At 39.0% G+C, this 14502-nt stretch overlaps 1 pseudogene; it reads left to right on the top strand.

The window, feature by feature from the left end:
• The first annotated feature begins 10272 nt into the window (after positions 1-10272).
• LOC128097790 (proteasome activator complex subunit 1-like) lies at positions 10273-11022 on the top strand (annotated as a pseudogene).
• The last annotated feature ends 3480 nt before the right edge of the window (positions 11023-14502 follow it).

Raw genomic sequence — 14502 nt, 5'->3', positions numbered from 1 at the left:
ACTTTCAAGGACAAAGGTGGGTAAAAGAAATCAATTTCACCACAAAATTTGCCTTTTCATACATTTATTTTCTTTGAATTATTATTCCCATATTAAGATTATGAAAACCAGACACCTGAATGAGAGTTCATGTAAACTAAAACACCAACATGTAGGTTCTAAATTGCCTACAAACAAAAGATATTTATGAAACAACTGATATGGCTTATTCATTTAAATAAAGAAGTTTCTAATATTCTTCAATTCTCCATTAGTGAGAAGAAATATATGAATTGTCCAATATTGATTTGTGGGATTTTTTTTCCCTTTAAAGAGGTACTCAAAAAAATAAGACTAAGACACAAGAATTCCTACATCATGATTTAATTAACATCATTCTAATGAACTGACTTGTAACCTGTAGTTTTCCTTTACTAACATCAGATAATGCCTAGGTTTCACTACGGAGGAGTGTGGAAATTTTAGCTACAATAAGCTATATCATTCCTTTTTAGGAAGTTAAAATAAAAGATACTTCATTTACTTTCTAATCTATGCGATAAATGAGAAAAATCAAAATTAGCAGCTGAAAGGCTGGGGCTCATAAGCACCTGCTGTCCCTCTTCTTGTTCCAGGGGAATTTCCAGTCTTCCTGAGTCAAAGGATGGACACTTTTCATAGAAAGGATGTTATTGGTGCATAGTATATTTGCCTCAGAGTTGTGTTTCACAGACCAGAAACTTGGCTGGCAGAATTTGCTAGCCTTTCCAATACAACACTAGATTCCAGCTCTGACTAAGGAATGTTCAGGGGTGATCAGGGTCACATGTGTCATTTTTCTTTTTCTTCAATACTATCTTTTCATTTTATTTTACTTTCAGACAATAATTCTTTGAACGTTTCAAGCTTAAACAGCAAAAAATAAAGGAAAATTTTGGAGAGTTTTCGTAGGTTAACATGAACTGTAATTACTTAGCTTCTTTTAGGTTTGTCCTTTTTGTATTCTGGAGAACATAGATCACAGGAGAGAGAAGAGCATGACTAGGAGGGTCTGGATCAATACATATGTACCCTGTTCTGAAGTGCAGAAACAAGGATGTTGCACAGTGGTTAGGGAAAGCAGGTATGTACGTGGCTGGGACAAGTAGGCTCTAGTCTTTTGCACATATTTAGAACTAAAGAGAGAAATTCCCTCTTGTGGCTTGAGCCTCAACTTGGCCCAGTCATTGGTGGGCCATTCCCACAAGCTCTGTGCCCCCATTATCCCAGCACATCTTGTAAGCAGAACAGACTGTAGGTCAAAGGTTTTGTGCCTATATTGGTGTTCCAGTCCAACCTTGAAAAGCCCTGCTAGTTTAGAGAAGATGGCTGGTTCAGGTTCCATATTTCTCATTACTAGACGTCTTTTCTAGGGTCACGCTTTTAGAGTCCAAGGAGTTTCAACTGCACTAGGTTTTCACAAACCCTATAATTGCCCCCCTAATTCCAGTCTTCTCTCCCAGGACTCTCTCCCTCCATCCATCCCCTCCTCTCCCATGCCTGATCCTTCTTGCTTCCACCACCATCTGCCCCCAGTCAACTCATAAAATCTATGCTATGTCTCCTTCCCAGGGATATCTATGTGTCCACCTTTGAGCCCTTCTTGTTACTTAGCTTCTTTTGTGGATTGTAGCATGATTATACTTTAAAATAGCTAATGTCCACTTAAAAGCCAGTACAAACCTTGTTTTTCTGCCTGGATGGACAGCTCAGTGACCCAGGAGAGAATCAAACTGGAGAAAAAAAATCAATGAAATGATTGCTAACAATATTCTCCTATACTCATAGATAGGTACTTAGCCCAATCATCATCTTTTCCCTGATCTTGGGAACCTTTTCTTCTTACTGGGTTGCCTTGTCCAGCCTTGATAAGAGGGTTTCTGCCTAGTCTTATTTTAACTTGTTATGCCATATTCAGTTTATATCCCTGGGAGGCCTGCGCTTTTCTGAAGGGAAAGAGAGGTGGAAAGGATCTGGGGGTGAGGGAAAGATGAGGTGGGGCTGGGAGAATGGAGGGAGGGGATTCCGAGGTCAGGATAAAATGTATGAAAGAAGAATAAAAAAGAAAGAAAAGACGTTGCTCTTTTTGTTAGGGTTCCTTGTAATCATTTCTCATTGCCAATGTCAGCATCACCAACCACCCTTTATGAATTAGACATCAGTTGTAGCACTTTGCAAGATGGACCCTGCACCTCACCGGGTAACACAGTAAAGATGAACTTGTTGGCCGAGATGTGGGTGAGCCAGTCCTGACATTACAAGCATGGGAGGGCTGTCCCAACTACTCATCCATCACTTGGCAGAATGATATGGGCAGAGGAGAGATCCCCCACCCATCGTGCTCATCAACACCTGAAGCAGTTGTAAGAGCTGGCCCTGAGATCATTAAGAGTGGGAGAGCTGTTCCTGCCCCTCATCAGCTGCAGCATTCTAAGGAGTGGCACCTATACCTCGCCTGGGCAACACAGTAGAGCTGGCTCTGATGGTGTAGGTGTGGAAGAATTGACTTTCAGGATGCAAAAGCAGGAGAAATGCCCCCTTGCTCATCACTGCAAGGGGAGAAGTAGCCAGGACAATGTTGGAGAGTTCCCCCTGATGGTGAAGACAGAGGAGAGCTGATGGGCTGACCAACCCTGCAACTACCCGGGCCCCAAGACCCAGGGTCATGCTTTGGTCATCCCCAAATTCAACCACATCTGTGATCATCTGGAGCTCGGGGGTAGGGTGTCGGTCCTACAGAGGCAGGGATTCAGGATCTCCAAGACACAGGGCAGCATCGTGATATCCAGGAAGAGTCCCAGTGAGGGTCCAGCATGGATGGTGTAGCAGAGACCAGAGGCCTCAAACCAGATCAATGATTCATTGGAATAACGCCTGAATGTAAAAATGTATGGATAAAGGAGGTTACTGCATGACTCACTATATCAAACTGTAGCTTTCATGACAAAATTCTCCTTTTCTTCCTTTTTCCCCTTTTTTTTCCTCTTAAATTTTATTTTCTTATATAATTTGTTTTGGTGTGTGGGAGGGAGATGGGTGAGATCAGGAGACATGACATAGAGACAGGATGTGAAAGACACAAAGAATAAATAAAAAGAAAGTTTTTAAAAAGCTGAAAAATTAGTGTCACAACTTAGCAAACAGAGTCAGTATTGCAGTTCTTCTGTATATGTAAATGTGTGTGTATGTGTGTGTGTGTGTGTGTGTGTGTGTGTGTATGCTTGAATTGACAACCATAAAAAACAAGGTTTGAAATAAACTAAGACATCAAACAATATTAAATATGATTGTTTTTAAATGCAAGCATGGAGATTTCCTCTTTAGACACTATCTGGCAAAACATGTTACTTTTTACCAAGCAAATTGACTTACCTGTCTATCCTGCTTAAGGATATTAGAAGAGTCTCCTTTAATAGTACTTTGTCACATTTAAGATGTAAAGATGCAAACCTAGAAACCAAACCAGAAGTTCCAAGGGAGGGAGGGAAAGTTGACAAAGTCTTAGTTAAAATTAAGTATTTTTTTCCATGTAATGTAGTGTCACGGCCTAGGCACAGTCAGACTACAATTCTACTTGCTTTAATGTCTTGGCTGAATGCTTTCTGCATAGTCCAATTTATGCAAATCATGTAGCTCCAGGTGTCCTACCATTTATAGCCTTGTTTTTAATCAAACATTTAAGCTTTTTTAAGGCCCAATACTCATTAGGAAGGTCTTGGAGGTGTTCTAAATATTCAGTGTTTGTAGTATTGTTGTTGGGGGATATTTGATCACACTGCGAACCCAAGTTTGCATTTGCATTAAATAAATAAAATTAACCTTGGGTCAGGAGGCTGAGTTAGCAACTAATTGACAGAAAGTAATCATAGAGCATTAGAAGGTATCTGGGAGAGAAAGAAAGACATAGGACAAAGTAGGGTGGGATTTGGAGTGGTGTGGCATTTTCTGGTTTGGCAGAGTGGAAGCATGGGTCTTTCAGAGTTGCCAGTAGGGGGAGAGGGTTAGCTAGTTGCTACTCAGCCTCTCTGAGCTCGCAGGTTTTCACCCCCCCCATACCCCCTCACATTCTCAAAACAATAATTAGGGCTTTATTATTTTACGAGAATAATACATTAACTATCCTCTCACTTAGAAATGACTGGAATGTCATAGCAGACCAGGGAGACACTGCAAAAGAAGAACACCTGAATTTACAACTACTTGGCAAATACAATGTTGGAATGGCTTAGAATCATGAAACTGTAATTTGATGAATGGATTGAGCAGAAGGGAAAAAGACTTGAAAATGGAAGAAAAATTATAAATGACTGAATAGAAACACAAAATACTACTATAAATTTAATCTTTATAATATACAGACATTTAGAATTGTAGTGAGGTCATTATATATGTATATATATATGTGTATATATATATATATATACATATACATACATATACACACCATAATGGTCTTTTAATTTTTAGCCATGGATAGATGAAATTATATGAAAAAAAGAGGAGATGCTGGCTCATACTGAGATAGTATAGTAGGTCTTGACTGTATCTTTGGGTTCTATATCTGAAGAGGGTAAAACAACTTTTACAAGTATTTAAAACCAAGAATTTAGGATTCTGAATCCAAGAATTAGGTTTGTTTTATTGTGTTAGAGGGCAATAAAATGTTTCTGAATAATCCTAGGGCAAGTGAAGGTACAAAAGCACCTCCCTATACACACACAAATAAATGCTACAGCTAAGCTCCTGCTCCAGTGGTATCTATTGTTATTTCTTTGTAACTGTACACAACACACACACACACACACATACACACACACACACACACACACACACACACACACACACACACACACACACACACCATGCATGGATATAGATGCCACTAGTACACCATCTGTCTATCCTGTTCTTGTGTAACTTTTATCCAAAGTAAAGCTCATAGCTAACCAGATTTATTCTGTCAAACACCAATCCAGGCCTGCAAAGTACACAGCTTGGAAATCAATTACTAAGTGAATATAACATGTAGGAGTTTAGAAACTTTATAGATCAGGAAGGTGGTCTAAATCTTACATTCAGATTTTAATAGTAAGGCATGATGATTTAGACATTCTGGTTATGATTCTCATCCTTTAAATTTTTCATAAACATGTGACAAATTTGTTAAGTAGAAGGTCTGAAGTCATTAACATCAACAGCACCTGGTGGAGACTGCATCAGGAGCAGAATTGTTAGCAGAATCAAATGTCCTCAGGTTACTCAGCATCACACATCAGATGATGTTATGACTCCTGGGCATCTATTTGGGCTTTTCCCTACTAGAAAGACATATCTGTGTTTTTACCTCTTCTTGATGTTTAGCATCTAAGAGTCTTTGTCATTGTTACAGATCTTCTTAGCTGGGGAACAAAGACCCTAATGTTGAGAAATTTCGTTTTTTCTTTTCTTTTCTTTTTTTTTTTAATAAAAAAATGATGCTTAAAATCGTGTGTGTGTGTGTGTGTGTGTGTGTGTGTGTGTGTGTGTGTGTGTGTTGTGTGTGTGTGTGTGTGTGTTTGTGTACTTTAAGTATAATCTTTATCTATAAGATTCACCTAAAATGGGCATGTTAACTATATGGTTATTATGTAGATAGAAGGAGGAAGATAATGAAAAAAAAGAAGGAAACAAACAGGGAAAGAGATTTATGATTGTTTTCATATTTTGTAATTCCAGACTGACTACTTGAACTGTTTGTGGAATTTTGTGGGTGGTGATATGACTGACTGAGAATCCCTGAGTGTCAAAATTTTGTAGGGCCTGGCACAGTGTTTTTGTTGTTGTTGTTTTGTTTTATTTTTATGAACATGGCTGAGCAAGTATTTGTGGAGTAGGATGTCAATACCTTTAGGTATATGGCAAGGAGTGATATAGCAGGGTAATACTGTAGATCTTTTTTTTTTAGATTTTTGCAAATTTTCCATGCTGATTTCCAGAGTGGCTACACTGATTTGCTTTCCCATCAAAACTGAATGGGTATTCCTCCTTGTTCATACACCATTACCACCGCTTCTCCAGGCCACCGTAATTCCTTATTATATTCTAAATCTTATCCCAGTTCCCATAGATAGTGAAGCTACCATTCCTCATCAAAGTAGCCTCTCCTTATAATTAATAATGCAATCACTGAAAATTACAAATAGACACAATGCAGAGAAAACAGATTGTGGGGAGCCCATCTCCAGTGGATACATCCACTCCACAGCTACCACATGGTTCATGGAACATAACAGAAGAGGAGCCAGAAAAATAGTGAAAGCCAGAATAGAGAGAATTGTGCTGTGGAACAGTGTCTACTAGAAATGACTTTATAAATAAGACCAGGACAATGGTGATATCAACTGACATGGGAAAGAAAAATTTTGTAGGGACCCACCACTAGACAAAGAACTACAGGCAACTACTGACTGCTGGGAGGAGAATTAGCTCCTTTCAGGGATAAGCCACCTTATTGGTTGTCCAAAGCAGAATGGTCAGCCTAGAAACCATATACACACTACCAACACAAAAGGACTTAGCAGTTTGTGCTAACGGAAATATAAACATATATTTGCATAAACACATACACACATATATATGCACATTTATATATGTGACAATAATAATAAAAAATAGAGGCTATCAACTCAAGAGTGTGTGGGCACATGGGAAGAGTTCTGCAGAGAGTATTGAAAGTGGCTAGAGGGAAGAAAGGGATGAGGAAGTGATATAATTCTATTTAAATTTTTAAAAAATACATTAAAAATGCAATTATATTTTAAAGACAGATTTAGCATTTGTAGTAGATTTAACCAGCCATTTAGATAAGTTAAACATGCATCTCCAGTGTTCATTTAATTCAAAATGTATTTGTCTAGAATTCAATGCTAGCATCTTACACTTCTTTTCTCACTGTGAATTGGAAGGAGTCCTCTGTCCACTGCAATATTTTTCTACCTCCATTGTCTCACCATCCTGACAGAGTAGCACAATATTAAGAGCTCCAAATCAGACACCATTTGCTGCTGTTCAAAGACTGGTTTATGATTGAATGCTAGTCTCCCCCATCCCTGTTCCCCATACATTTTACACAATGTGTCACACCCAGTAAGTATTAAACAGAAGCATTTTGAACATGTCAATACATTATATGGTATTGTGCTTTGGGCTTAAAGAACCTACATTTAAATCATAATTTTTCTTTCTTTGGGAGAAGGTCTCATGTTTGGTGAAAATAAGACATCTCAGGAGTTGGATTTCTTGAGGTTCCTAAAGTCTCCAGGCAAGTTGCTTCCCATCCTTTTTAGAGCATCAGTTCTCACTCTTCCAGAAAAGCTAACTGTGACAAGCTGATGAGGTTATCTGTAAGGAGTGCACTGGATGCCACGGTGTGCTCTAGGAGCTCAGGCTGTTAGAGTGGGGACCCTAGCCCAGACCCTTCTTTGACTGTCTTCTCCAAACCCAGCTGCTGAGCTGACACAAAATCTTGTTAAATATGCCTGTGGCCTGGCACTTCCGGAGTCTGAAAAGTTCACTTTTATCTCATTAAACTTGAAAGCCATAGTTGAATTCAGCAACATCTTTTAAACAATAGCATTTCATAAGCAATAGCTTTCTTTATTTGTTAATCTGGTTTCACCCCAGAAAATTTATAAATTTTAATCAGAATAATAAATGAATATTTTAGATTCTCTATTCATTTACCAATTACATGAGGATATTTATAATGTTCATTCATGGTTATATATTTTTGTTTCTAGGTCACAAAATCATTTCATGATATTGAGATTAACTCTCCTGTAAGACATGAAAAGCTTATGTAATGAGGTGCTCATTACATAATTCAGGCAATACTGCAAGTCACTATTAACATCAGGGATCTACAGAAGCTTAACATGTTTCATATAATTAATACTAACCTTCAATCATTTGAGATTTATAAACACTGTAAGCTACTCAAATTATGTAGCTACGAACAGCTGGTAATTGATAATATCTACCTCCAGTCTCAGGAAATTGTAATCTCCATTAGCAGTCTCCTGATGAGATCAGGACAAAAGGAGAGAAGTGAATTCTGCTTGGTTTTTGTATAATCTGTCCTTCAGGGCAAACAGAAAATCAAAATTGCTAAAAATAAAAACTGAATTCACCCATCAACTCACCATTTTGTTATCCAAATATCTCCAATAACAGGACTGAATAAATGGTAAGCCTAGAAAAGTTTAAAAGAAAGTAGAATATTTAATTTTTCTAGAATAATATTGTTATTTCCAGCACCATAATTGGTAAATTTGACCCATAAGAAGTCTCCCTAACAATAGTAAGTAATGCTTAGGCTATATGTACTCTATAATGTGTTTTTTGTTTGTTTGTTTCAAACTTAGAATAAGTCACATTTTTGGCTTGTTACCATTCAAATCATAAAATGCTCATGTGTAATAGAGGAAGTGTGGATAATTGATGATGAACATCTTTAGTTTTCCTCATTACCTCATCTCTTGTAACAAGATAACTAATTCACAAGTTATAAAGCTTCTACTCCTTTCTTTCATAAAATGCAACTAAGGAGAACTCCTCTGTGAGACATAAAAATCTCGATATTGGTACAGAATGGCATTCAGTCAGACCCAGCATCACTAAAGTACTTTGGGAAAGGTAAAATCCCATTGTCAGACTAGCCCTGCATGAAATTGTGATTTTTTTATATAATATTTTTATTAAAAAATATTTTTTCCTTTTACATACCAACTCCCTCCCTCCCTCCTCTTTTTCTGCTCCCCCTCCTACCCCCATTCCACCCCCATCTCCTCCTCATAGAGAATAAGACCTCCCTTGGGTAGTCAACACAGGCTGTTATACCATGTTGGGGCTAGATTTAGCCCCTTCCTCCTGCATCAAGGCTGAGTAAGGCATTGCACTATAGGGAAGGGGGTCTAAAATGCCAGTTTCTGTACCCGGGGTAAGTCCTGGTCCCATTGCCAGGAAACCCACAAACACATCAAACCACTCAACTTTGACCCACATACAGAGGGCTTAGTTAGGTCCCATGTATGCTCTTCAACTGTCAATCCAGATTCCATGAGCTCCCATTAGTTTGGGTCAGCTATTTCTGTGGTTTTCCCCATCGTGATTCTGACTCCCTTGCTCTTATAATCCTTCCTCCCTCTCTTCAACTGAACTCCAGGATCTTGGCCAAGTGCTTGGCTGTGGGTCTCTGCATCTGCTTCCATCAGTCACTGGATGTTAGGTTCTATGATGATAATTAGGGTAGACACCAATCTGAGTGCAAGGGAAGGTTAGTTTAAGAACCTTCTCCACCATTGCTATGAGTCTTAGCTGGGGACAATCTTGTGAGTTCCTAGGGATTTTCCTAGCTGCAGATTTCTCCCCATCCCCTTAATGGTACACTCTGTCAAGATATCTCTTTCATTGCTCTCCCTCCCCATCTCTCCTCCCCTCCCCTCCACTCTATTCCCCCCTCTCAGTTTGCCAGGAGATCTTAACTCTTTTCTCTTCCTGGGGTGATCCATATGTGTCCCTCTTAGTGTTCTCCCATTTACCTAGCTTTTCTGGGGTTGTGGATTTTAGCCCGGTTATCCTTTGCTTTGCTTCTAACATTTCCTTATAGTGAGTACATACCGTGTTTGTCTTTCTGGGTCTGGATTACCTCACACAGAATGATTTTTTCTAGTTCCATCCATTTGCCTATAAATTTCATGGATGACATTTCTTTTTACCACTGCATAATACTTCATTGTACTACACTTTCTTTATCCATTCCTCTGTTGAAGGGAATCTAGGTTGTTTCCAGGTTCTAGCTATTACAAATAATGATATCAGAAAACGGAAAGATCTCCCATAGTAAAAATGGCAATCTTACCAAAAGCAATCTACAGGTTCAATGCAATCCCCATCAAAATCCCCATGCAATTCTTCACAGACCTTGAAGGAATAGTACTCAACTTCATATGGAAAAACAAAAAACCCAGGATAGCCAAAACAATCTTATACAATAAAAGAACTTCCAGAGGTATCACCATTCCTGACTTCAAGCTCTACTATAGAGCTATAAAAATAAAAACAGCTTGGTATTGGCATAAAAACAGACACATTGGCCTCCACTCCCCAAATCAAGGAAGGCCGTGGAGGTTTCAAGGTCTGCTTTCACTTTCCCTTCCAGCTGCCCACTCCAGGCTCCTTGTGCAGTGCTCAGGCCCCCCAATCCCCGATCTGACCATGGCCACACTGAGGGTACATCCTGAAACCCAAGCCAGGAGGGATGTGTTTCTTGAAGACCTGTGTAGCAAGACAGAAAATCTGCTTGGGAGCTATTTTCCCAAGAAGATCTCAGAGCTGGATGTATTCTTAAAGGAGCCAGCTCTCAATGAAGCCAACCTGAGCAATGTAAAGGCTCCATTGGACATCCCAGTCCCTGATCCAGTCAAGGAGAAAGAGAAGGAGGAGCAGAAGAAACAGCAGGAAAAGGAAGAGAAGGATGAGAAGAAGAAAAGGGAAGATGAAGACAAAAATCCTCCCTGTGGCGCAGTGAACTGCAATGAGAAGATCATGGACCTTCTGCAGCACCTAAAGCCTGAGAGCAAGGATGTCATTGAGAAACTCAGTCTGGTCACTACCTGGTTGCAACTACAAATACCTCAGATAGAGGGTGGAAATAATTTTGGAGTGGCTGTCTAAGAGAAGGTGTTTGAACTGATGACCAGTCTTCATACCAAGCTGGAGGGCTTCCACACTCAAATCTCAAAGTACTTCTCAGAGAGGGGTGATGCAGTAGCCAAAGCAGCCAAACAGCCCCATGTGGGTGATTATTGGCAGCTGGTGCATGAGGTGGACGAGGCAGAGTACCAGGACATCCATCTGATGGTAATGGAGATCCGTAATACTTATGCTCTGTTATATGACATCATCCTGAAGAACTTTGAGAAGCTCAAGAAGCCCCATGGAGAAACAAAGGGAATGATCTATTGAGCCCCCTCTCTTGTTCTCTGATGGGCAAAACAGAGACCCTCCTGGTCTTCACCAGGAACTCTGGACTGTACCCAATCTTTGTTCTGCTGGGGTTTCTCACTTACTTTGCCTCCCAAACACAATAAATACATGGTTGCCCACCAGGAAAAAAAAAACCCAGACACATTCATCAATGGAATCAAATTGAAGACCCTGACATTAATCCACATAGCTACAAATACCTGATTTTTGACAAAAAAAAAAAGCCAAAATTATACAATGGAAAAAAGAACGCATCTTCAACAAATGGTCCTGGCATAACTGGATATCTACATGAAGAAGAATGTAAATAGATCCATATCTATTTCCATGCAAAAAACTCAAGTCTAAATGGATCAAAGACCTCAACATAAATCCAGTTACACTGAATCTCATAGAAGAGAAAGTAGGAAATAGCCTTGAATGCATTGGCCCAGGAGACCACTTCCTAAATATAACTAACAACAGTAGCACAGGCACTGAGAGCAACAATTAATAAGGCCTCTTGAAACTGAGAAGCTTCTGTAAGGTGAAGGACACTGTCAATAACACAAAAAGGCAACCTACAGAATGGGAAAAGATATTTACCAACCCCACATCAAATAGAGGCCTGATCTCTAAAATATATAAAGATCTCAAGAAACTAGACAACAAAATATCAAATAATTCAATTAAAAATGGGCTACAGAGCTAGAGAATTCTCAACAGAAGAATCTCAAATGGCCGAAAGACATTTAAGGAAATGCAACATCCTTAGCCATCAGAGAAATGCAAATCGAAATGACTCTGAAATACCATCTTATACCTGCCAGAATGGCTAAGATAAAAAATACAGACAACAGCTTATGTTGGAGAAGATGTGGAGAAAGAGGAACACTCCTTTACTGCTGATGGGAATGCAATCATGTAGAGCCACTCTGGAAATCAGTATCGCAGTATCTCAGAAAATTGGGAATCCACCTACCTCAAGACCCAGCAATACCACTCCTGGGCATATACCCAAAGTTGCTCAACCATAAAACTATGTTTTTTAATCTCTGTCTTGGTCCCATTTTAGCTAGTGTTTCCAGTTTACAGACAACACTGAGGAAAAACACTCTTCCCCTATGTTTTTTATCAGTCACCTCAAAGACATGAAGCTGTGTTTTGAGTTGTGTAATATTAGATTTTCTTTAAAAAAAACAAACTTTTAACAGAAGTATAAATAATATATTATGACAGAATTGAAAGTAAAGCAACTCTCTTCATCTCTAGGAATTCTGAAACAGCCTGTTGTTGACTTTAGTAAAGTTTATAAAGCTCTCCAAGCATATCCAAAGCACAGATGAGGCACAAAGGAAATAAAATTAGCACAGAAGATGAAGCTGGAAAAGAATGAATGCAGCAATAAAGTCCAGTGAGGGACAAGAGAGTTGGTGTCATCATCACTCCACCAGAGATGTTCACCCTGCAATTTTTTTAGGACCCGTGAATACATCTTCTGGGCATAATTTAACCATATAGGTCCTTAAAAGTAGAAAGTAGAAAGATGCCTTAAAACAGGCATCATAGAGTTTAGTGAAAGTGTCAAAAGAGATTGATAGCATGGATCCATGACCAAAAGTCATTGCTTCCAAAGTTGGAAAAATGAGAATTCTGACCAAAGGAAACCTGGCTCCTCCTCAAAGCTTTGATTGTCACCTCACTGACAATCTGAGAGACTAAAAAACAGCCAACAATGTACATGAATAAGGAAACAGTTTCTTCTACAAGGCCTATAGGACTCAGGAGAAAGGCATCTACACCAACACCTGTTGTTAGCAAAGTAAGGCCTGTGCTGCACTTCTGATCTGCAGTATTATAAAGTATTTGTGTTATTTTAGTCATTAAAACTATGGCACTTTGGAAGAACCATGATGGGACTCTAATACAAGGACTATCCAGTCCATTGTATTGTCCTATATCTTTCTCTAAAGATCATCTGGTAAATTATCTTTATTTCTCAGAGTTTGCCAAAGAAAAAGATATTCCACACTGGCATGTGCTTCAAACTCGAGAAATGAAGAAATATACATTCTTTTTATTAAGATGTAAGGAGCTTTAGAACTCATTCAATAACCTGAGTATAACAGCATCCAGCACCATCTATTAAACGGCTACTGTGAGTGAGACAGTGCTCTGTGCACATTCGGTTACAGTATTTAAGTTCCCATTATACATCTCCCCATCAACCCTGAGAGGAGAGGATATTCATTCTCCACTGTCATACATGCAGATGCACAGAGAGGCCAGGCAAGAGTGTTAAGAGTGTTGGGACAGCCAGGGTTGATTTTACTATGTCCTAAATTCAAGATTTGTGGAAGATAAGGATATTAACTTTCAAATACAAATAAAACAGTAAATTGAAGAAAGATTACTTGAGGAGGTGTCACACTGACAGCAAACCATTCAAGGGGTGTCTCCAGCTCAGATGCTTAAGTTTCTAGTGAAACTCCATTGCATTGATCCATAATGACAGATACCGTTCAGACAGACTAGGTAATAATTAGAAACCATGGTGGCTGATGAAGGAAAACTTGGCAGGATTCTAAGTTTCATTTACAAGCAAGGATAAGAAGCTTTGAATGCTGAAAGGAGAATGCTGTGACCTTAGGGAAAAACACTTCAGCCATCATTCAGTTGCGTTATTAAGGCCTCAATGTGTACTCAAGAGCAATTTCTGAAATGATTCAGATAACTGCTTTGTGGTGATCTAAGACTCTTGAACTGGAGATTATTTGTGAAACAAAGCATGGTTCTGCTGTGTATTTTTTTTTCTTCACCTTAGGAAATGCATAAAGTCACTTAGTAGTGGCAGAAGAGCAGAGGAGGCAGCAGAATGTTAAAATACCTTTTTAAGTTTCCCCACACGTGTAACAGAATAAAATAAAAACGAGAATCCTCTGCAGGGCAAGGCTATTCTATCCTGCTTGCCCACACCACTCTGCTTTTTCTTAAGTCCTTCATATGAGTGTCCCAGAGATAAAAGGAGTTGGTTATCTCAGTAGATAAAAGATGCCACTGGAGAAAAGCTTAAATAAAGATTTAGAGATGGACAAAACCGTGTGGAATGGCAAAGGGACACCTTGACAGAAGGAGGCATTATAAAAAGTGTCAATGAATCTTGTGCCTAACGGAAAAGAGAAGAGAAGAGAAATAAAAAGGAGGAGGATGTTGTGAGCTATTGTGTTTGCTTACAGAAAAGCCCTGAGGTTTCTTCGTCAGGAGGCAGAGCTTTCACATTAATGTTGTGAACACTCTCACTCCCACTTAACACGTCAACATATTTTGCATTGTGTTCTCTGCAACATTTTACATGAGAAATACAAAACTCAATTATAAACAAATATTAGCTGTGGTAGCTAAGTTCTTCCACAACATAATTTAATGTATTTTCCCATAGTCGTGTATTGTGTTTTAAAGACTGTCAGGTTGAATTTTTCC

Source organism: Peromyscus californicus, unplaced genomic scaffold, assembly GCF_007827085.1.
Source record: "Peromyscus californicus insignis strain IS unplaced genomic scaffold, ASM782708v3 Scaffold_5__1_contigs__length_169319896, whole genome shotgun sequence".
Classification (NCBI taxonomy): Eukaryota; Metazoa; Chordata; class Mammalia; order Rodentia; family Cricetidae; genus Peromyscus; species Peromyscus californicus.
This window is presented reverse-complemented; position numbering and strand designations above follow the sequence as displayed.